Genomic DNA, 19,267 nt, shown 5'->3' on the forward strand with positions numbered 1-19,267 from the left:
AGAGCTAATCAACAGGCTGAAAATGAACAAAGATGGGGAAGAAAAATAGGAACGCTGCCATTTTTCATACATCCTCCACCCTTGACGTTTGAATTCATGATCGCCAAGAGGAGTTTGTGAATATGACTATTTGTGGAAAGACATCCTGCATGTGTCTTTTAACCAAATGAATCATTGCCCGAGGTGAAGTCAAAGGGAACAGATACTGAAGCGGTGACAAGAGTTTTGGGACCCCAACCACAGTCAAACACTTTGCATTCATGTAAAAATGCCAGCCAGGTAGGAGAAAAGTGTAGACTTGAAATTGATGGTTGAGCTACATCTCTGAATGTCCTGGCAAAAGAGTGGCTCCATCCAGGCGAATTTCTCTTGACGCGGGCACAGTTCATCATCCAGAGCCAATAAAAAAGGAACAGCAGAAAGTGAAAAAAAAAGATGGGGAATACATGACATTTTGCACCTGTTGACGCTTCCTAATTCCATGCCGTTAGACTGCGTGTCTGCAGCAAAGTTGGTGAGCATTACTACTTGTGACTTGCTTTACACCCTTGATTGCATTTGTAACATTTGATTATACCCTTGGCAGAAAAGGAAGAATGAAGCTTTTGTCACAATGAATTGACAGCACGGAAGCAAGGTGCTCTATTAGGAGGTGAGAAACGGCATCCTGCTTGTGTCTTTTCCTCAAGTTTCTGCTTGTGACATGCAGCTCCCAAAATCAAAGCTCGCAAGCTTGCTGTGGATGAGGTGGCCGAGTGGTTAAGGCGATGGACTGCTAATCCATTGTGCTCTGCATGCATGGGTTCGAATCCCATCCTCATCGAGCCCTTCGTCTAAAGGTGCACTGTTTTGTGCTTGCCGTGGACACCAGGCTGGCATAACCTAGGCTAAAAGGTCCAGCAAACTCGCAGGGCTTTGAAGAGATCAGCTGGAAGCATCAAGAGCAGGGCTGCTGCCTAAACCATGCCATTGCGGCACAAAGCTCCCGAGGCCACTCTTAAAACCTTTTCAAGGGCTTAATCTGCAGCCAAAGAAAGGCGCTGCTGAGAGTCGAACTCAGGATCTCCTGTTTACTAGACAGGCGCTTTAACCAACTAAGCCACAGCACCACACCCGGACACTGTGCTCGTGCCAAAGGCAGACTTGTGTCAGCACAGGCACAGAACAGTTGTGAGGAACTTCTTGACAAATGTTACGCACATCAAGCTTCAAAATCTCTAACGCAGCATGAAAGGCAGAGGAGGAGATAGCAAAGGAGACTATGCAACGTCCTTTTGAACTCATCACTCCTCCAAAAGTTGTTGTTTTTTTCTTTTTCTTCTTTTTTCATTGCTTATTTTTCTTAGCTGTTTGGTGCCAAGAAAAACCAGCTTACGAGTAGCTTGAAAATTTTCCAGCTTTGTACATTGCTTCATTTTTGCTAAAAGGTTTAAGAGCCAAGGCTACAACTCAGATATCTCTTGTGAAGTCAAGAGGTAACAGTGGGCCAATCCCACCTAATCTTATTTTAAACAGGCAGAGTCTGTGCTCTAGAATCAAACAATGGACCGAAAATAAAAGAAGTTGGGAAAAACCAATTTGCCCATCTTTTGGCTTCCACTCCAGTGAAGATGAAATGCATGCGGGCAAAAAGATTTGGGGAAGGAAACTATCTGCATCTTGCTTCAGACCGTTTCTTACGCTTCTAACTTTTCATTTGTCCCTTGGAAGACAGCAGGCAGACATCCTCCTGTTTTTGGAAGAACACAGAGTCCTTGATCTAGAGCTAATCAACAGGCTGAAAATGAACAAAGATGGGGAAGAAAAATAGGAACGCTGCCATTTTTCATACATCCTCCACCCTTGACGTTTGAATTCATGATCGCCAAGAGGAGTTTGTGAATATGACTATTTGTGGAAAGACATCCTGCATGTGTCTTTTAACCAAATGAATCATTGCCCGAGGTGAAGTCAAAGGGAACAGATACTGAAGCGGTGACAAGAGTTTTGGGACCCCAACCACAGTCAAACACTTTGCATTCATGTAAAAATGCCAGCCAGGTAGGAGAAAAGTGTAGACTTGAAATTGATGGTTGAGCTACATCTCTGAATGTCCTGGCAAAAGAGTGGCTCCATCCAGGCGAATTTCTCTTGACGCGGGCACAGTTCATCATCTAGAGCCAATAAAAAAGGAACAGCAGAAAGTGAAAAAAAAAGATGGGGAATACATGACATTTTGCACCTGTTGACGCTTCCTAATTCCATGCCGTTAGACTGCGTGTCTGCAGCAAAGTTGGTGAGCATTACTACTTGTGACTTGCTTTACACCCTTGATTGCATTTGTAACATTTGATTATACCCTTGGCAGAAAAGGAAGAATGAAGCTTTTGTCACAATGAATTGACAGCACGGAAGCAAGGTGCTCTATTAGGAGGTGAGAAACGGCATCCTGCTTGTGTCTTTTCCTCAAGTTTCTGCTTGTGACATGCAGCTCCCAAAATCAAAGCTCGCAAGCTTGCTGTGGATGAGGTGGCCGAGTGGTTAAGGCGATGGACTGCTAATCCATTGTGCTCTGCATGCATGGGTTCGAATCCCATCCTCATCGAGCCCTTCGTCTAAAGGTGCACTGTTTTGTGCTTGCCGTGGACACCAGGCTGGCATAACCTAGGCTAAAAGGTCCAGCAAACTCGCAGGGCTTTGAAGAGATCAGCTGGAAGCATCAAGAGCAGGGCTGCTGCCTAAACCATGCCATTGCGGCAAAAAGCTCCCAAGGCCACTCTTAAAACCTTTTCAAAGGCTTAATCTGCAGCCAAAGAAAGGCGCTGCTGAGAGTTGAACTCGGGATCGCCTGTTTACTAGACAGGCGCTTTAACCAACTAAGCCACAGCACCACACCCAGACACTGTGCTCGTGCCAAAGGCAGACTTGTGTCAGCACAGGCACAGAACAGTTGTGAGGAACTTCTTGACAAATGTTACGCACATCAAGCTTCAAAATCTCTAACGCAGCATGAAAGGCAGAGGAGGAGATAGCAAAGGAGACTATGCAACGTCCTTTTGAACTCATCACTCCTCCAAAAGTTGTTGTTTTTTTCTTTTTCTTCTTTTTTCATTGCTTATTTTTCTTAGCTGTTTGGTGCCAAGAAAAACCAGCTTACGAGTAGCTTGAAAACTTTCCAGCTTTGTACATTGCTTCATTTTTGCTAAAAGGTTTAAGAGCCAAGGCTACAACTCAGATATCTCTTGTGAAGTCAAGAGGTAACAGTGGGCCAATCCCACCTAATCTTATTTTAAACAGGCAGAGTCTGTGCTCTAGAATCAAACAATGGACCGAAAATAAAAGAAGGTGGGAAAAACCAATTTGCCCATCTTTTGGCTTCCACTCCTGTGAAGATGAAATGCATGCGGGCAAAAAGATTTGGGGAAGGAAACTATCTGCATCTTGCTTCAGACCGTTTCTTACGCTTCTAACTTTTCATTTGTCCCTTGGAAGACAGCAGGCAGACATCCTCCTGTTTTTGGAAGAACACAGAGTCCTTGATCTAGAGCTAATCAACAGGCTGAAAATGAACAAAGATGGGGAAGAAAAATAGGAACGCTGCCATTTTTCATACATCCTCCACCCTTGACGTTTGAATTCATGATCGCCAAGAGGAGTTTGTGAATATGACTATTTGTGGAAAGACATCCTGCATGTGTCTTTTAACCAAATGAATCATTGCCCGAGGTGAAGTCAAAGGGAACAGATACTGAAGCGGTGACAAGAGTTTTGGGACCCCAACCACAGTCAAACACTTTGCATTCATGTAAAAATGCCAGCCAGGTAGGAGAAAAGTGTAGACTTGAAATTGATGGTTGAGCTACATCTCTGAATGTCCTGGCAAAAGAGTGGCTCCATCCAGGCGAATTTCTCTTGACGCGGGCACAGTTCATCATCTAGAGCCAATAAAAAAGGAACAGCAGAAAGTGAAAAAAAAAGATGGGGAATACATGACATTTTGCACCTGTTGACGCTTCCTAATTCCATGCCGTTAGACTGCGTGTCTGCAGCAAAGTTGGTGAGCATTACTACTTGTGACTTGCTTTACACCCTTGATTGCATTTGTAACATTTGATTATACCCTTGGCAGAAAAGGAAGAATGAAGCTTTTGTCACAATGAATTGACAGCACGGAAGCAAGGTGCTCTATTAGGAGGTGAGAAACGGCATCCTGCTTGTGTCTTTTCCTCAAGTTTCTGCTTGTGACATGCAGCTCCCAAAATCAAAGCTCGCAAGCTTGCTGTGGATGAGGTGGCCGAGTGGTTAAGGCGATGGACTGCTAATCCATTGTGCTCTGCATGCATGGGTTCGAATCCCATCCTCATCGAGCCCTTCGTCTAAAGGTGCACTGTTTTGTGCTTGCCGTGGACACCAGGCTGGCATAACCTAGGCTAAAAGGTCCAGCAAACTCGCAGGGCTTTGAAGAGATCAGCTGGAAGCATCAAGAGCAGGGCTGCTGCCTAAACCATGCCGTTGTGGCAAAAAGCTCCCGAGGCCACTCTTAAAACCTTTTCAAGGGCTTAATCTGCAGCCAAAGAAAGGCGCTGCTGAGAGTCGAACTCAGGATCTCCTGTTTACTAGACAGGCGCTTTAACCAACTAAGCCACAGCACCACACCCAGACACTGTGCTCATGCCAAAGGCAGACTTGTGTCAGCACAGGCACAGAACAGTTGTGAGGAACTTCTTGACAAATGTTACGCACATCAAGCTTCAAAATCTCTAACGCAGCATGAAAGGCAGAGGGGGAGATAGCAAAGGAGACTATGCAACGTCCTTTTGAACTCATCACTCCTCCAAAAGTTGTTGTTTTTTTCTTTTTCTTCTTTTTTCATTGCTTATTTTTCTTAGCTGTTTGGTGCCAAGAAAAACCAGCTTACGAGTAGCTTGAAAACTTTCCAGCTTTGTACATTGCTTCATTTTTGCTAAAAGGTTTAAGAGCCAAGGCTACAACTCAGATATCTCTTGTGAAGTCAAGAGGTAACAGTGGGCCAATCCCACCTAATCTTATTTTAAACAGGCAGAGTCTGTGCTCTAGAATCAAACAATGGACCGAAAATAAAAGAAGGTGGGAAAAACCAATTTGCCCATCTTTTGGCTTCCACTCCTGTGAAGATGAAATGCATGCGGGCAAAAAGATTTGGGGAAGAAAACTATCTGCATCTTGCTTCAGACCGTTTCTTACGCTTCTAACTTTTCATTTGTCCCTTGGAAGACAGCAGGCAGACATCCTCCTGTTTTTGGAAGAACACAGAGTCCTTGATCTAGAGCTAATCAACAGGCTGAAAATGAACAAAGATGGGGAAGAAAAATAGGAACGCTGCCATTTTTCATACATCCTCCACCCTTGACGTTTGAATTCATGATCGCCAAGAGGAGTTTGTGAATATGACTATTTGTGGAAAGACATCCTGCATGTGTCTTTTAACCAAATGAATCATTGCCCGAGGTGAAGTCAAAGGGAACAGATACTGAAGCGGTGACAAGAGTTTTGGGACCCCAACCACAGTCAAACACTTTGCATTCATGTAAAAATGCCAGCCAGGTAGGAGAAAAGTGTAGACTTGAAATTGATGGTTGAGCTACATCTCTGAATGTCCTGGCAAAAGAGTGGCTCCATCCAGGCGAATTTCTCTTGACGCGGGCACAGTTCATCATCTAGAGCCAATAAAAAAGGAACAGCAGAAAGTGAAAAAAAAAGATGGGGAATACATGACATTTTGCACCTGTTGACGCTTCCTAATTCCATGCCGTTAGACTGCGTGTCTGCAGCAAAGTTGGTGAGCATTACTACTTGTGACTTGCTTTACACCCTTGATTGCATTTGTAACATTTGATTATACCCTTGGCAGAAAAGGAAGAATGAAGCTTTTGTCACAATGAATTGACAGCACGGAAGCAAGGTGCTCTATTAGGAGGTGAGAAACGGCATCCTGCTTGTGTCTTTTCCTCAAGTTTCTGCTTGTGACATGCAGCTCCCAAAATCAAAGCTCGCAAGCTTGCTGTGGATGAGGTGGCCGAGTGGTTAAGGCGATGGACTGCTAATCCATTGTGCTCTGCATGCATGGGTTCGAATCCCATCCTCATCGAGCCCTTCGTCTAAAGGTGCACTGTTTTGTGCTTGCCGTGGACACCAGGCTGGCATAACCTAGGCTAAAAGGTCCAGCAAACTCGCAGGGCTTTGAAGAGATCAGCTGGAAGCATCAAGAGCAGGGCTGCTGCCTAAACCATGCCGTTGCGGCACAAAGCTCCCGAGGCCACTCTTAAAACCTTTTCAAGGGCTTAATCTGCAGCCAAAGAAAGGCGCTGCTGAGAGTCGAACTCAGGATCTCCTGTTTACTAGACAGGCGCTTTAACCAACTAAGCCACAGCACCACACCCGGACACTGTGCTCGTGCCAAAGGCAGACTTGTGTCAGCACAGGCACAGAACAGTTGTGAGGAACTTCTTGACAAATGTTACGCACATCAAGCTTCAAAATCTCTAACGCAGCATGAAAGGCAGAGGAGGAGATAGCAAAGGAGACTATGCAACGTCCTTTTGAACTCATCACTCCTCCAAAAGTTGTTGTTTTTTTCTTTTTCTTCTTTTTTCATTGCTTATTTTTCTTAGCTGTTTGGTGCCAAGAAAAACCAGCTTACGAGTAGCTTGAAAACTTTCCAGCTTTGTACATTGCTTCATTTTTGCTAAAAGGTTTAAGAGCCAAGGCTACAACTCAGATATCTCTTGTGAAGTCAAGAGGTAACAGTGGGCCAATCCTACCTAATCTTATTTTAAACAGGCAGAGTCTGTGCTCTAGAATCAAACAATGGACCGAAAATAAAAGAAGGTGGGAAAAACCAATTTGCCCATCTTTTGGCTTCCACTCCTGTGAAGATGAAATGCATGCGGGCAAAAAGATTTGGGGAAGGAAACTATCTGCATCTTGCTTCAGACCGTTTCTTACGCTTCTAACTTTTCATTTGTCCCTTGGAAGACAGCAGGCAGACATCCTCCTGTTTTTGGAAGAACACAGAGTCCTTGATCTAGAGCTAATCAACAGGCTGAAAATGAACAAAGATGGGGAAGAAAAATAGGAACGCTGCCATTTTTCATACATCCTCCACCCTTGACGTTTGAATTCATGATCGCCAAGAGGAGTTTGTGAATATGACTATTTGTGGAAAGACATCCTGCATGTGTCTTTTAACCAAATGAATCATTGCCCGAGGTGAAGTCAAAGGGAACAGATACTGAAGCGGTGACAAGAGTTTTGGGACCCCAACCACAGTCAAACACTTTGCATTCATGTAAAAATGCCAGCCAGGTAGGAGAAAAGTGTAGACTTGAAATTGATGGTTGAGCTACATCTCTGAATGTCCTGGCAAAAGAGTGGCTCCATCCAGGCGAATTTCTCTTGACGCGGGCACAGTTCATCATCTAGAGCCAATAAAAAAGGAACAGCAGAAAGTGAAAAAAAAAGATGGGGAATACATGACATTTTGCACCTGTTGACGCTTCCTAATTCCATGCCGTTAGACTGCGTGTCTGCAGCAAAGTTGGTGAGCATTACTACTTGTGACTTGCTTTACACCCTTGATTGCATTTGTAACATTTGATTATACCCTTGGCAGAAAAGGAAGAATGAAGCTTTTGTCACAATGAATTGACAGCACGGAAGCAAGGTGCTCTATTAGGAGGTGAGAAACGGCATCCTGCTTGTGTCTTTTCCTCAAGTTTCTGCTTGTGACATGCAGCTCCCAAAATCAAAGCTCGCAAGCTTGCTGTGGATGAGGTGGCCGAGTGGTTAAGGCGATGGACTGCTAATCCATTGTGCTCTGCATGCATGGGTTCGAATCCCATCCTCATCGAGCCCTTCGTCTAAAGGTGCACTGTTTTGTGCTTGCCGTGGACACCAGGCTGGCATAACCTAGGCTAAAAGGTCCAGCAAACTCGCAGGGCTTTGAAGAGATCAGCTGGAAGCATCAAGAGCAGGGCTGCTGCCTAAACCATGCCGTTGCGGCACAAAGCTCCCGAGGCCACTCTTAAAACCTTTTCAAAGGCTTAATCTGCAGCCAAAGAAAGGCGCTGCTGAGAGTCGAACTCAGGATCTCCTGTTTACTAGACAGGCGCTTTAACCAACTAAGCCACAGCACCACACCCGGACACTGTGCTCGTGCCAAAGGCAGACTTGTGTCAGCACAGGCACAGAACAGTTGTGAGGAACTTCTTGACAAATGTTACGCACATCAAGCTTCAAAATCTCTAACGCAGCATGAAAGGCAGAGGGGGAGATAGCAAAGGAGACTATGCAACGTCCTTTTGAACTCATCACTCCTCCAAAAGTTGTTGTTTTTTTCTTTTTCTTCTTTTTTCATTGCTTATTTTTCTTAGCTGTTTGGTGCCAAGAAAAACCAGCTTACGAGTAGCTTGAAAACTTTCCAGCTTTGTACATTGCTTCATTTTTGCTAAAAGGTTTAAGAGCCAAGGCTACAACTCAGATATCTCTTGTGAAGTCAAGAGGTAACAGTGGGCCAATCCCACCTAATCTTATTTTAAACAGGCAGAGTCTGTGCTCTAGAATCAAACAATGGACCGAAAATAAAAGAAGGTGGGAAAAACCAATTTGCCCATCTTTTGGCTTCCACTCCTGTGAAGATGAAATGCATGCGGGCAAAAAGATTTGGGGAAGAAAACTATCTGCATCTTGCTTCAGACCGTTTCTTACGCTTCTAACTTTTCATTTGTCCCTTGGAAGACAGCAGGCAGACATCCTCCTGTTTTTGGAAGAACACAGAGTCCTTGATCTAGAGCTAATCAACAGGCTGAAAATGAACAAAGATGGGGAAGAAAAATAGGAACGCTGCCATTTTTCATACATCCTCCACCCTTGACGTTTGAATTCATGATCGCCAAGAGGAGTTTGTGAATATGACTATTTGTGGAAAGACATCCTGCATGTGTCTTTTAACCAAATGAATCATTGCCCGAGGTGAAGTCAAAGGGAACAGATACTGAAGCGGTGACAAGAGTTTTGGGACCCCAACCACAGTCAAACACTTTGCATTCATGTAAAAATGCCAGCCAGGTAGGAGAAAAGTGTAGACTTGAAATTGATGGTTGAGCTACATCTCTGAATGTCCTGGCAAAAGAGTGGCTCCATCCAGGCGAATTTCTCTTGACGCGGGCACAGTTCATCATCTAGAGCCAATAAAAAAGGAACAGCAGAAAGTGAAAAAAAAAGATGGGGAATACATGACATTTTGCACCTGTTGACGCTTCCTAATTCCATGCCGTTAGACTGCGTGTCTGCAGCAAAGTTGGTGAGCATTACTACTTGTGACTTGCTTTACACCCTTGATTGCATTTGTAACATTTGATTATACCCTTGGCAGAAAAGGAAGAATGAAGCTTTTGTCACAATGAATTGACAGCACGGAAGCAAGGTGCTCTATTAGGAGGTGAGAAACGGCATCCTGCTTGTGTCTTTTCCTCAAGTTTCTGCTTGTGACATGCAGCTCCCAAAATCAAAGCTCGCAAGCTTGCTGTGGATGAGGTGGCCGAGTGGTTAAGGCGATGGACTGCTAATCCATTGTGCTCTGCATGCATGGGTTCGAATCCCATCCTCATCGAGCCCTTCGTCTAAAGGTGCACTGTTTTGTGCTTGCCGTGGACACCAGGCTGGCATAACCTAGGCTAAAAGGTCCAGCAAACTCGCAGGGCTTTGAAGAGATCAGCTGGAAGCATCAAGAGCAGGGCTGCTGCCTAAACCATGCCGTTGCGGCACAAAGCTCCCGAGGCCACTCTTAAAACCTTTTCAAGGGCTTAATCTGCAGCCAAAGAAAGGCGCTGCTGAGAGTCGAACTCAGGATCTCCTGTTTACTAGACAGGCGCTTTAACCAACTAAGCCACAGCACCACACCCGGACACTGTGCTCGTGCCAAAGGCAGACTTGTGTCAGCACAGGCACAGAACAGTTGTGAGGAACTTCTTGACAAATGTTACGCACATCAAGCTTCAAAATCTCTAACGCAGCATGAAAGGCAGAGGAGGAGATAGCAAAGGAGACTATGCAACGTCCTTTTGAACTCATCACTCCTCCAAAAGTTGTTGTTTTTTTCTTTTTCTTCTTTTTTCATTGCTTATTTTTCTTAGCTGTTTGGTGCCAAGAAAAACCAGCTTACGAGTAGCTTGAAAACTTTCCAGCTTTGTACATTGCTTCATTTTTGCTAAAAGGTTTAAGAGCCAAGGCTACAACTCAGATATCTCTTGTGAAGTCAAGAGGTAACAGTGGGCCAATCCTACCTAATCTTATTTTAAACAGGCAGAGTCTGTGCTCTAGAATCAAACAATGGACCGAAAATAAAAGAAGGTGGGAAAAACCAATTTGCCCATCTTTTGGCTTCCACTCCTGTGAAGATGAAATGCATGCGGGCAAAAAGATTTGGGGAAGGAAACTATCTGCATCTTGCTTCAGACCGTTTCTTACGCTTCTAACTTTTCATTTGTCCCTTGGAAGACAGCAGGCAGACATCCTCCTGTTTTTGGAAGAACACAGAGTCCTTGATCTAGAGCTAATCAACAGGCTGAAAATGAACAAAGATGGGGAAGAAAAATAGGAACGCTGCCATTTTTCATACATCCTCCACCCTTGACGTTTGAATTCATGATCGCCAAGAGGAGTTTGTGAATATGACTATTTGTGGAAAGACATCCTGCATGTGTCTTTTAACCAAATGAATCATTGCCCGAGGTGAAGTCAAAGGGAACAGATACTGAAGCGGTGACAAGAGTTTTGGGACCCCAACCACAGTCAAACACTTTGCATTCATGTAAAAATGCCAGCCAGGTAGGAGAAAAGTGTAGACTTGAAATTGATGGTTGAGCTACATCTCTGAATGTCCTGGCAAAAGAGTGGCTCCATCCAGGCGAATTTCTCTTGACGCGGGCACAGTTCATCATCCAGAGCCAATAAAAAAGGAACAGCAGAAAGTGAAAAAAAAAGATGGGGAATACATGACATTTTGCACCTGTTGACGCTTCCTAATTCCATGCCGTTAGACTGCGTGTCTGCAGCAAAGTTGGTGAGCATTACTACTTGTGACTTGCTTTACACCCTTGATTGCATTTGTAACATTTGATTATACCCTTGGCAGAAAAGGAAGAATGAAACTTTTGTCACAATGAATTGACAGCACGGAAGCAAGGTGCTCTATTAGGAGGTGAGAAACGGCATCCTGCTTGTGTCTTTTCCTCAAGTTTCTGCTTGTGACATGCAGCTCCCAAAATCAAAGCTCGCAAGCTTGCTGTGGATGAGGTGGCCGAGTGGTTAAGGCGATGGACTGCTAATCCATTGTGCTCTGCATGCATGGGTTTGAATCCCATCCTCATCGAGCCCTTCGTCTAAAGGTGCACTGTTTTGTGCTTGCCGTGGACACCAGGCTGGCATAACCTAGGCTAAAAGGTCCAGCAAACTCGCAGGGCTTTGAAGAGATCAGCTGGAAGCATCAAGAGCAGGGCTGCTGCCTAAACCATGCCATTGTGGCAAAAAGCTCCCGAGGCCACTCTTAAAACCTTTTCAAAGGCTTAATCTGCAGCCAAAGAAAGGCGCTGCTGAGAGTCGAACTCAGGATCTCCTATTTACTAGACAGGCGCTTTAACCAACTAAGCCACAGCACCACACCCAGACACTGTGCTCGTGCCAAAGGCAGACTTGTGTCAGCACAGGCACAGAACAGTTGTGAGGAACTTCTTGACAAATGTTACGCACATCAAGCTTCAAAATCTCTAACGCAGCATGAAAGGCAGAGGAGGAGATAGCAAAGGAGACTATGCAACGTCCTTTTGAACTCATCACTCCTCCAAAAGTTGTTGTTTTTTTCTTTTTCTTCTTTTTTCATTGCTTATTTTTCTTAGCTGTTTGGTGCCAAGAAAAACCAGCTTACGAGTAGCTTGAAAACTTTCCAGCTTTGTACATTGCTTCATTTTTGCTAAAAGGTTTAAGAGCCAAGGCTACAACTCAGATATCTCTTGTGAAGTCAAGAGGTAACAGTGGGCCAATCCCACCTAATCTTATTTTAAACAGGCAGAGTCTGTGCTCTAGAATCAAACAATGGACCGAAAATAAAAGAAGGTGGGAAAAACCAATTTGCCCATCTTTTGGCTTCCACTCCCGTGAAGATGAAATGCATGCGGGCAAAAAGATTTGGGGAAGGAAACTATCTGCATCTTGCTTCAGACCGTTTCTTACGCTTCTAACTTTTCATTTGTCCCTTGGAAGACAGCAGGCAGACATCCTCCTGTTTTTGGAAGAACACAGAGTCCTTGATCTAGAGCTAATCAACAGGCTGAAAATGAACAAAGATGGGGAAGAAAAATAGGAACGCTGCCATTTTTCATACATCCTCCACCCTTGACGTTTGAATTCATGATCGCCAAGAGGAGTTTGTGAATATGACTATTTGTGGAAAGACATCCTGCATGTGTCTTTTAACCAAATGAATCATTGCCCGAGGTGAAGTCAAAGGGAACAGATACTGAAGCGGTGACAAGAGTTTTGGGACCCCAACCACAGTCAAACACTTTGCATTCATGTAAAAATGCCAGCCAGGTAGGAGAAAAGTGTAGACTTGAAATTGATGGTTGAGCTACATCTCTGAATGTCCTGGCAAAAGAGTGGCTCCATCCAGGCGAATTTCTCTTGACGCGGGCACAGTTCATCATCTAGAGCCAATAAAAAAGGAACAGCAGAAAGTGAAAAAAAAAGATGGGGAATACATGACATTTTGCACCTGTTGACGCTTCCTAATTCCATGCCGTTAGACTGCGTGTCTGCAGCAAAGTTGGTGAGCATTACTACTTGTGACTTGCTTTACACCCTTGATTGCATTTGTAACATTTGATTATACCCTTGGCAGAAAAGGAAGAATGAAGCTTTTGTCACAATGAATTGACAGCACGGAAGCAAGGTGCTCTATTAGGAGGTGAGAAACGGCATCCTGCTTGTGTCTTTTCCTCAAGTTTCTGCTTGTGACATGCAGCTCCCAAAATCAAAGCTCGCAAGCTTGCTGTGGATGAGGTGGCCGAGTGGTTAAGGCGATGGACTGCTAATCCATTGTGCTCTGCATGCATGGGTTTGAATCCCATCCTCATCGAGCCCTTCGTCTAAAGGTGCACTGTTTTGTGCTTGCCGTGGACACCAGGCTGGCATAACCTAGGCTAAAAGGTCCAGCAAACTCGCAGGGCTTTGAAGAGATCAGCTGGAAGCATCAAGAGCAGGGCTGCTGCCTAAACCATGCCATTGCGGCACAAAGCTCCCGAGGCCACTCTTAAAACCTTTTCAAGGGCTTAATCTGCAGCCAAAGAAAGGCGCTGCTGAGAGTCGAACTCAGGATCTCCTGTTTACTAGACAGGCGCTTTAACCAACTAAGCCACAGCACCACACCCGGACACTGTGCTCGTGCCAAAGGCAGACTTGTGTCAGCACAGGCACAGAACAGTTGTGAGGAACTTCTTGACAAATGTTACGCACATCAAGCTTCAAAATCTCTAACGCAGCATGAAAGGCAGAGGAGGAGATAGCAAAGGAGACTATGCAACGTCCTTTTGAACTCATCACTCCTCCAAAAGTTGTTGTTTTTTTCTTTTTCTTCTTTTTTCATTGCTTATTTTTCTTAGCTGTTTGGTGCCAAGAAAAACCAGCTTACGAGTAGCTTGAAAACTTTCCAGCTTTGTACATTGCTTCATTTTTGCTAAAAGGTTTAAGAGCCAAGGCTACAACTCAGATATCTCTTGTGAAGTCAAGAGGTAACAGTGGGCCAATCCTACCTAATCTTATTTTAAACAGGCAGAGTCTGTGCTCTAGAATCAAACAATGGACCGAAAATAAAAGAAGGTGGGAAAAACCAATTTGCCCATCTTTTGGCTTCCACTCCTGTGAAGATGAAATGCATGCGGGCAAAAAGATTTGGGGAAGGAAACTATCTGCATCTTGCTTCAGACCGTTTCTTACGCTTCTAACTTTTCATTTGTCCCTTGGAAGACAGCAGGCAGACATCCTCCTGTTTTTGGAAGAACACAGAGTCCTTGATCTAGAGCTAATCAACAGGCTGAAAATGAACAAAGATGGGGAAGAAAAATAGGAACGCTGCCATTTTTCATACATCCTCCACCCTTGACGTTTGAATTCATGATCGCCAAGAGGAGTTTGTGAATATGACTATTTGTGGAAAGACATCCTGCATGTGTCTTTTAACCAAATGAATCATTGCCCGAGGTGAAGTCAAAGGGAACAGATACTGAAGCGGTGACAAGAGTTTTGGGACCCCAACCACAGTCAAACACTTTGCATTCATGTAAAAATGCCAGCCAGGTAGGAGAAAAGTGTAGACTTGAAATTGATGGTTGAGCTACATCTCTGAATGTCCTGGCAAAAGAGTGGCTCCATCCAGGCGAATTTCTCTTGACGCGGGCACAGTTCATCATCTAGAGCCAATAAAAAAGGAACAGCAGAAAGTGAAAAAAAAAGATGGGGAATACATGACATTTTGCACCTGTTGACGCTTCCTAATTCCATGCCGTTAGACTGCGTGTCTGCAGCAAAGTTGGTGAGCATTACTACTTGTGACTTGCTTTACACCCTTGATTGCATTTGTAACATTTGATTATACCCTTGGCAGAAAAGGAAGAATGAAGCTTTTGTCACAATGAATTGACAGCACGGAAGCAAGGTGCTCTATTAGGAGGTGAGAAACGGCATCCTGCTTGTGTCTTTTCCTCAAGTTTCTGCTTGTGACATGCAGCTCCCAAAATCAAAGCTCGCAAGCTTGCTGTGGATGAGGTGGCCGAGTGGTTAAGGCGATGGACTGCTAATCCATTGTGCTCTGCATGCATGGGTTCGAATCCCATCCTCATCGAGCCCTTCGTCTAAAGGTGCACTGTTTTGTGCTTGCCGTGGACACCAGGCTGGCATAACCTAGGCTAAAAGGTCCAGCAAACTCGCAGGGCTTTGAAGAGATCAGCTGGAAGCATCAAGAGCAGGGCTGCTGCCTAAACCATGCCATTGCGGCACAAAGCTCCCGAGGCCACTCTTAAAACCTTTTCAAGGGCTTAATCTGCAGCCAAAGAAAGGCGCTGCTGAGAGTCGAACTCAGGATCTCCTGTTTACTAGACAGGCGCTTTAACCAACTAAGCCACAGCACCACACCCGGACACTGTGCTCGTGCCAAAGGCAGACTTGTGTCAGCACAGGCACAGAACAGTTGTGAGGAACTTCTTGACAAATGTTACGCACATCAAGCTTCAAAATCTCTAACGCAGCATGAAAGGCAGAGGAGGAGATAGCAAAGGAGACTATGCAACGTCCTTTTGAACTCATCACTCCTCCAAAAGTTGTTGTTTTTTTCTTTTTCTTCTTTTTTCATTGCTTATTTTTCTTAGCTGTTTGGTGCCAAGAAAAACCAGCTTACGAGTAGCTTGAAAACTTTCCAGCTTTGTACATTGCTTCATTTTTGCTAAAAGGTTTAAGAGCCAAGGCTACAACTCAGATATCTCTTGTGAAGTCAAGAGGTAACAGTGGGCCAATCCTACCTAATCTTATTTTAAACAGGCAGAGTCTGTGCTCTAGAATCAAACAATGGACCGAAAATAAAAGAAGGTGGGAAAAACCAATTTGCCCATCTTTTGGCTTCCACTCCTGTGAAGATGAAATGCATGCGGGCAAAAAGATTTGGGGAAGGAAACTATCTGCATCTTGCTTCAGACCGTTTCTTACGCTTCTAACTTTTCATTTGTCCCTTGGAAGACAGCAGGCAGACATCCTCCTGTTTTTGGAAGAACACAGAGTCCTTGATCTAGAGCTAATCAACAGGCTGAAAATGAACAAAGATGGGGAAGAAAAATAGGAACGCTGCCATTTTTCATACATCCTCCACCCTTGACGTTTGAATTCATGATCGCCAAGAGGAGTTTGTGAATATGACTATTTGTGGAAAGACATCCTGCATGTGTCTTTTAACCAAATGAATCATTGCCCGAGGTGAAGTCAAAGGGAACAGATACTGAAGCGGTGACAAGAGTTTTGGGACCCCAACCACAGTCAAACACTTTGCATTCATGTAAAAATGCCAGCCAGGTAGGAGAAAAGTGTAGACTTGAAATTGATGGTTGAGCTACATCTCTGAATGTCCTGGCAAAAGAGTGGCTCCATCCAGGCGAATTTCTCTTGACGCGGGCACAGTTCATCATCTAGAGCCAATAAAAAAGGAACAGCAGAAAGTGAAAAAAAAAGATGGGGAATACATGACATTTTGCACCTGTTGACGCTTCCTAATTCCATGCCGTTAGACTGTGTGTCTGCAGCAAAGTTGGTGAGCATTACTACTTGTGACTTGCTTTACACCCTTGATTGCATTTGTAACATTTGATTATACCCTTGGCAGAAAAGGAAGAATGAAGCTTTTGTCACAATGAATTGACAGCACGGAAGCAAGGTGCTCTATTAGGAGGTGAGAAACGGCATCCTGCTTGTGTCTTTTCCTCAAGTTTCTGCTTGTGACATGCAGCTCCCAAAATCAAAGCTCGCAAGCTTGCTGTGGATGAGGTGGCCGAGTGGTTAAGGCGATGGACTGCTAATCCATTGTGCTCTGCATGCATGGGTTCGAATCCCATCCTCATCGAGCCCTTCGTCTAAAGGTGCACTGTTTTGTGCTTGCCGTGGACACCAGGCTGGCATAACCTAGGCTAAAAGGTCCAGCAAACTCGCAGGGCTTTGAAGAGATCAGCTGGAAGCATCAAGAGCAGGGCTGCTGCCTAAACCATGCCATTGCGGCACAAAGCTCCCGAGGCCACTCTTAAAACCTTTTCAAGGGCTTAATCTGCAGCCAAAGAAAGACGCTGCTGAGAGTCGAACTCAGGATCTCCTGTTTACTAGACAGGCGCTTTAACCAACTAAGCCACAGCACCACACCCGGACACTGTGCTCGTGCCAAAGGCAGACTTGTGTCAGCACAGGCACAGAACAGTTGTGAGGAACTTCTTGACAAATGTTACGCACATCAAGCTTCAAAATCTCTAACGCAGCATGAAAGGCAGAGGAGGAGATAGCAAAGGAGACTATGCAACGTCCTTTTGAACTCATCACTCCTCCAAAAGTTGTTGTTTTTTTCTTTTTCTTCTTTTTTCATTGCTTATTTTTCTTAGCTGTTTGGTGCCAAGAAAAACCAGCTTACGAGTAGCTTGAAACCTTTCCAGCTTTGTACATTGCTTCATTTTTGCTAAAAGGTTTAAGAGCCAAGGCTACAACTCAGATATCTCTTGTGAAGTCAAGAGGTAACAGTGGGCCAATCCTACCTAATCTTATTTTAAACAGGCAGAGTCTGTGCTCTAGAATCAAACAATGGACCGAAAATAAAAGAAGGTGGGAAAAACCAATTTGCCCATCTTTTGGCTTCCACTCCCGTGAAGATGAAATGCATGCGGGCAAAAAGATTTGGGGAAGGAAACTATCTGCATCTTGCTTCAGACCGTTTCTTACGCTTCTAACTTTTCATTTGTCCCTTGGAAGACAGCAGGCAGACATCCTCCTGTTTTTGGAAGAACACAGAGTCCTTGATCTAGAGCTAATCAACAGGCTGAAAATGAACAAAGATGGGGAAGAAAAATAGGAACGCTGCCATTTTTCATACATCCTCCACCCTTGACGTTTGAATTCATGATCGCCAAGAGGAGTTTGTGAATATGACTATTTGTGGAAAGACATCCTGCATGTGTCTTTTAACCAAATGAATCATTGCCCGAGGTGAAGTCAAAGGGAACAGATACTGAAGCGGTGACAAGAGTTTTGGGACCCCAACCACAGTCAAACACTTTGCATTCATGTAAAAATGCCAGCCAGGTAGGAGAAAAGTGTAGACTTGAAATTGATGGTTGAGCTACATCTCTGAATGTCCTGGCAAAAGAGTGGCTCCATCCAGGCGAATTTCTCTTGACGCGGGCACAGTTCATCATCTAGAGCCAATAAAAAAGGAACAGCAGAAAGTGAAAAAAAAAGATGGGGAATACATGACATTTTGCACCTGTTGACGCTTCCTAATTCCATGCCGTTAGACTGCGTGTCTGCAGCAAAGTTGGTGAGCATTACTACTTGTGACTTGCTTTACACCCTTGATTGCATTTGTAACATTTGATTATACCCTTGGCAGAAAAGGAAGAATGAAGCTTTTGTCACAATGAATTGACAGCACGGAAGCAAGGTGCTCTATTAGGAGGTGAGAAACGGCATCCTGCTTGTGTCTTTTCCTCAAGTTTCTGCTTGTGACATGCAGCTCCCAAAATCAAAGCTCGCAAGCTTGCTGTGGATGAGGTGGCCGAGTGGTTAAGGCGATGGACTGCTAATCCATTGTGCTCTGCATGCATGGGTTCGAATCCCATCCTCATCGAGCCCTTCGTCTAAAGGTGCATTGTTTTGTGCTTGCCGTGGACACCAGGCTGGCATAACCTAGGCTAAAAGGTCCAGCAAACTCGCAGGGCTTTGAAGAGATCAGCTGGAAGCATCAAGAGCAGGGCTGCTGCCTAAACCATGCCATTGTGGCAAAAAGCTCCCGAGGCCACTCTTAAAACCTTTTCAAAGGCTTAATCTGCAGCCAAAGAAAGGCGCTGCTGAGAGTCAAACTCGGGATCTCCTGTTTACTAGACAGGCGCTTTAACCAACTAAGCCACAGCACCACACCCGGACACTGTGCTCGTGCCAAAGGCAGACTTGTGTCAGCACAGGCACAGAACAGTTGTGAGGAACTTTTTGACAAATGTTACGCACATCAAGCTTCAAAATCTCTAACGCAGCATGAAAGGCAGAGGAGGAGATAGCAAAGGAGACTATGCAACGTCCTTTTGAACTCATCACTCCTCCAAAAGTTGTTGTTTTTTTCTTTTTCTTCTTTTTTCATTGCTTATTTTTCTTAGCTGTTTGGTGCCAAGAAAAACCAGCTTACGAGTAGCTTGAAAACTTTCCAGCTTTGTACATTGCTTCATTTTTGCTAAAAGGTTTAAGAGCCAAGGCTACAACTCAGATATCTCTTGTGAAGTCAAGAGGTAACAGTGGGCCAATCCCACCTAATCTTATTTTAAACAGGCAGAGTCTGTGCTCTAGAATCAAACAATGGACCGAAAATAAAAGAAGGTGGGAAAAACCAATTTGCCCATCTTTTGGCTTCCACTCCTGTGAAGATGAAATGCATGCGGGCAAAAAGATTTGGGGAAGGAAACTATCTGCA

General features: G+C 44.5%; 18 non-coding genes across 18 annotated transcripts; 9 read left to right on the forward strand and 9 right to left on the reverse strand.

Annotated features, from left to right (window-relative positions):
* The first annotated feature begins 741 nt into the window (after positions 1-741).
* On the forward strand, positions 742-823 carry TRNAS-GCU (transfer RNA serine (anticodon GCU)). The gene has a single exon. It is a non-coding gene; the product is annotated as a tRNA-Ser (tRNA).
* Positions 824-1,035: 212 nt separating this feature from the next.
* On the reverse strand, positions 1,036-1,109 carry TRNAT-AGU (transfer RNA threonine (anticodon AGU)). The gene has a single exon. It is a non-coding gene; the product is annotated as a tRNA-Thr (tRNA).
* Positions 1,110-2,502: 1,393 nt separating this feature from the next.
* Positions 2,503-2,584, forward strand: TRNAS-GCU (transfer RNA serine (anticodon GCU)). Its single transcript has one exon. It is a non-coding gene; the product is annotated as a tRNA-Ser (tRNA).
* A 1,679-nt stretch (positions 2,585-4,263) lies between these two features.
* Positions 4,264-4,345, forward strand: TRNAS-GCU (transfer RNA serine (anticodon GCU)). The gene has a single exon. It is a non-coding gene; the product is annotated as a tRNA-Ser (tRNA).
* A 212-nt stretch (positions 4,346-4,557) lies between these two features.
* Positions 4,558-4,631, reverse strand: TRNAT-AGU (transfer RNA threonine (anticodon AGU)). The gene has a single exon. It is a non-coding gene; the product is annotated as a tRNA-Thr (tRNA).
* Positions 4,632-6,024: 1,393 nt separating this feature from the next.
* Positions 6,025-6,106, forward strand: TRNAS-GCU (transfer RNA serine (anticodon GCU)). Its single transcript has one exon. It is a non-coding gene; the product is annotated as a tRNA-Ser (tRNA).
* A 212-nt stretch (positions 6,107-6,318) lies between these two features.
* TRNAT-AGU (transfer RNA threonine (anticodon AGU)) lies at positions 6,319-6,392 on the reverse strand. Its single transcript has one exon. It is a non-coding gene; the product is annotated as a tRNA-Thr (tRNA).
* A 1,393-nt stretch (positions 6,393-7,785) lies between these two features.
* TRNAS-GCU (transfer RNA serine (anticodon GCU)) lies at positions 7,786-7,867 on the forward strand. The gene has a single exon. It is a non-coding gene; the product is annotated as a tRNA-Ser (tRNA).
* Positions 7,868-8,079: 212 nt separating this feature from the next.
* On the reverse strand, positions 8,080-8,153 carry TRNAT-AGU (transfer RNA threonine (anticodon AGU)). The gene has a single exon. It is a non-coding gene; the product is annotated as a tRNA-Thr (tRNA).
* A 1,393-nt stretch (positions 8,154-9,546) lies between these two features.
* TRNAS-GCU (transfer RNA serine (anticodon GCU)) lies at positions 9,547-9,628 on the forward strand. Its single transcript has one exon. It is a non-coding gene; the product is annotated as a tRNA-Ser (tRNA).
* A 212-nt stretch (positions 9,629-9,840) lies between these two features.
* Positions 9,841-9,914, reverse strand: TRNAT-AGU (transfer RNA threonine (anticodon AGU)). Its single transcript has one exon. It is a non-coding gene; the product is annotated as a tRNA-Thr (tRNA).
* A 1,687-nt stretch (positions 9,915-11,601) lies between these two features.
* TRNAT-AGU (transfer RNA threonine (anticodon AGU)) lies at positions 11,602-11,675 on the reverse strand. Its single transcript has one exon. It is a non-coding gene; the product is annotated as a tRNA-Thr (tRNA).
* A 1,687-nt stretch (positions 11,676-13,362) lies between these two features.
* Positions 13,363-13,436, reverse strand: TRNAT-AGU (transfer RNA threonine (anticodon AGU)). The gene has a single exon. It is a non-coding gene; the product is annotated as a tRNA-Thr (tRNA).
* Positions 13,437-14,829: 1,393 nt separating this feature from the next.
* Positions 14,830-14,911, forward strand: TRNAS-GCU (transfer RNA serine (anticodon GCU)). The gene has a single exon. It is a non-coding gene; the product is annotated as a tRNA-Ser (tRNA).
* Positions 14,912-15,123: 212 nt separating this feature from the next.
* On the reverse strand, positions 15,124-15,197 carry TRNAT-AGU (transfer RNA threonine (anticodon AGU)). The gene has a single exon. It is a non-coding gene; the product is annotated as a tRNA-Thr (tRNA).
* Positions 15,198-16,590: 1,393 nt separating this feature from the next.
* TRNAS-GCU (transfer RNA serine (anticodon GCU)) lies at positions 16,591-16,672 on the forward strand. Its single transcript has one exon. It is a non-coding gene; the product is annotated as a tRNA-Ser (tRNA).
* Positions 16,673-16,884: 212 nt separating this feature from the next.
* Positions 16,885-16,958, reverse strand: TRNAT-AGU (transfer RNA threonine (anticodon AGU)). The gene has a single exon. It is a non-coding gene; the product is annotated as a tRNA-Thr (tRNA).
* Positions 16,959-18,351: 1,393 nt separating this feature from the next.
* On the forward strand, positions 18,352-18,433 carry TRNAS-GCU (transfer RNA serine (anticodon GCU)). Its single transcript has one exon. It is a non-coding gene; the product is annotated as a tRNA-Ser (tRNA).
* The last annotated feature ends 834 nt before the right edge of the window (positions 18,434-19,267 follow it).

This window comes from Staurois parvus, unplaced genomic scaffold (assembly GCF_062004578.1).
Source record: "Staurois parvus isolate SC_StPar_1 unplaced genomic scaffold, SC_StPar_1.0 ptg000020l, whole genome shotgun sequence".
Classification (NCBI taxonomy): Eukaryota; Metazoa; Chordata; class Amphibia; order Anura; family Ranidae; genus Staurois; species Staurois parvus.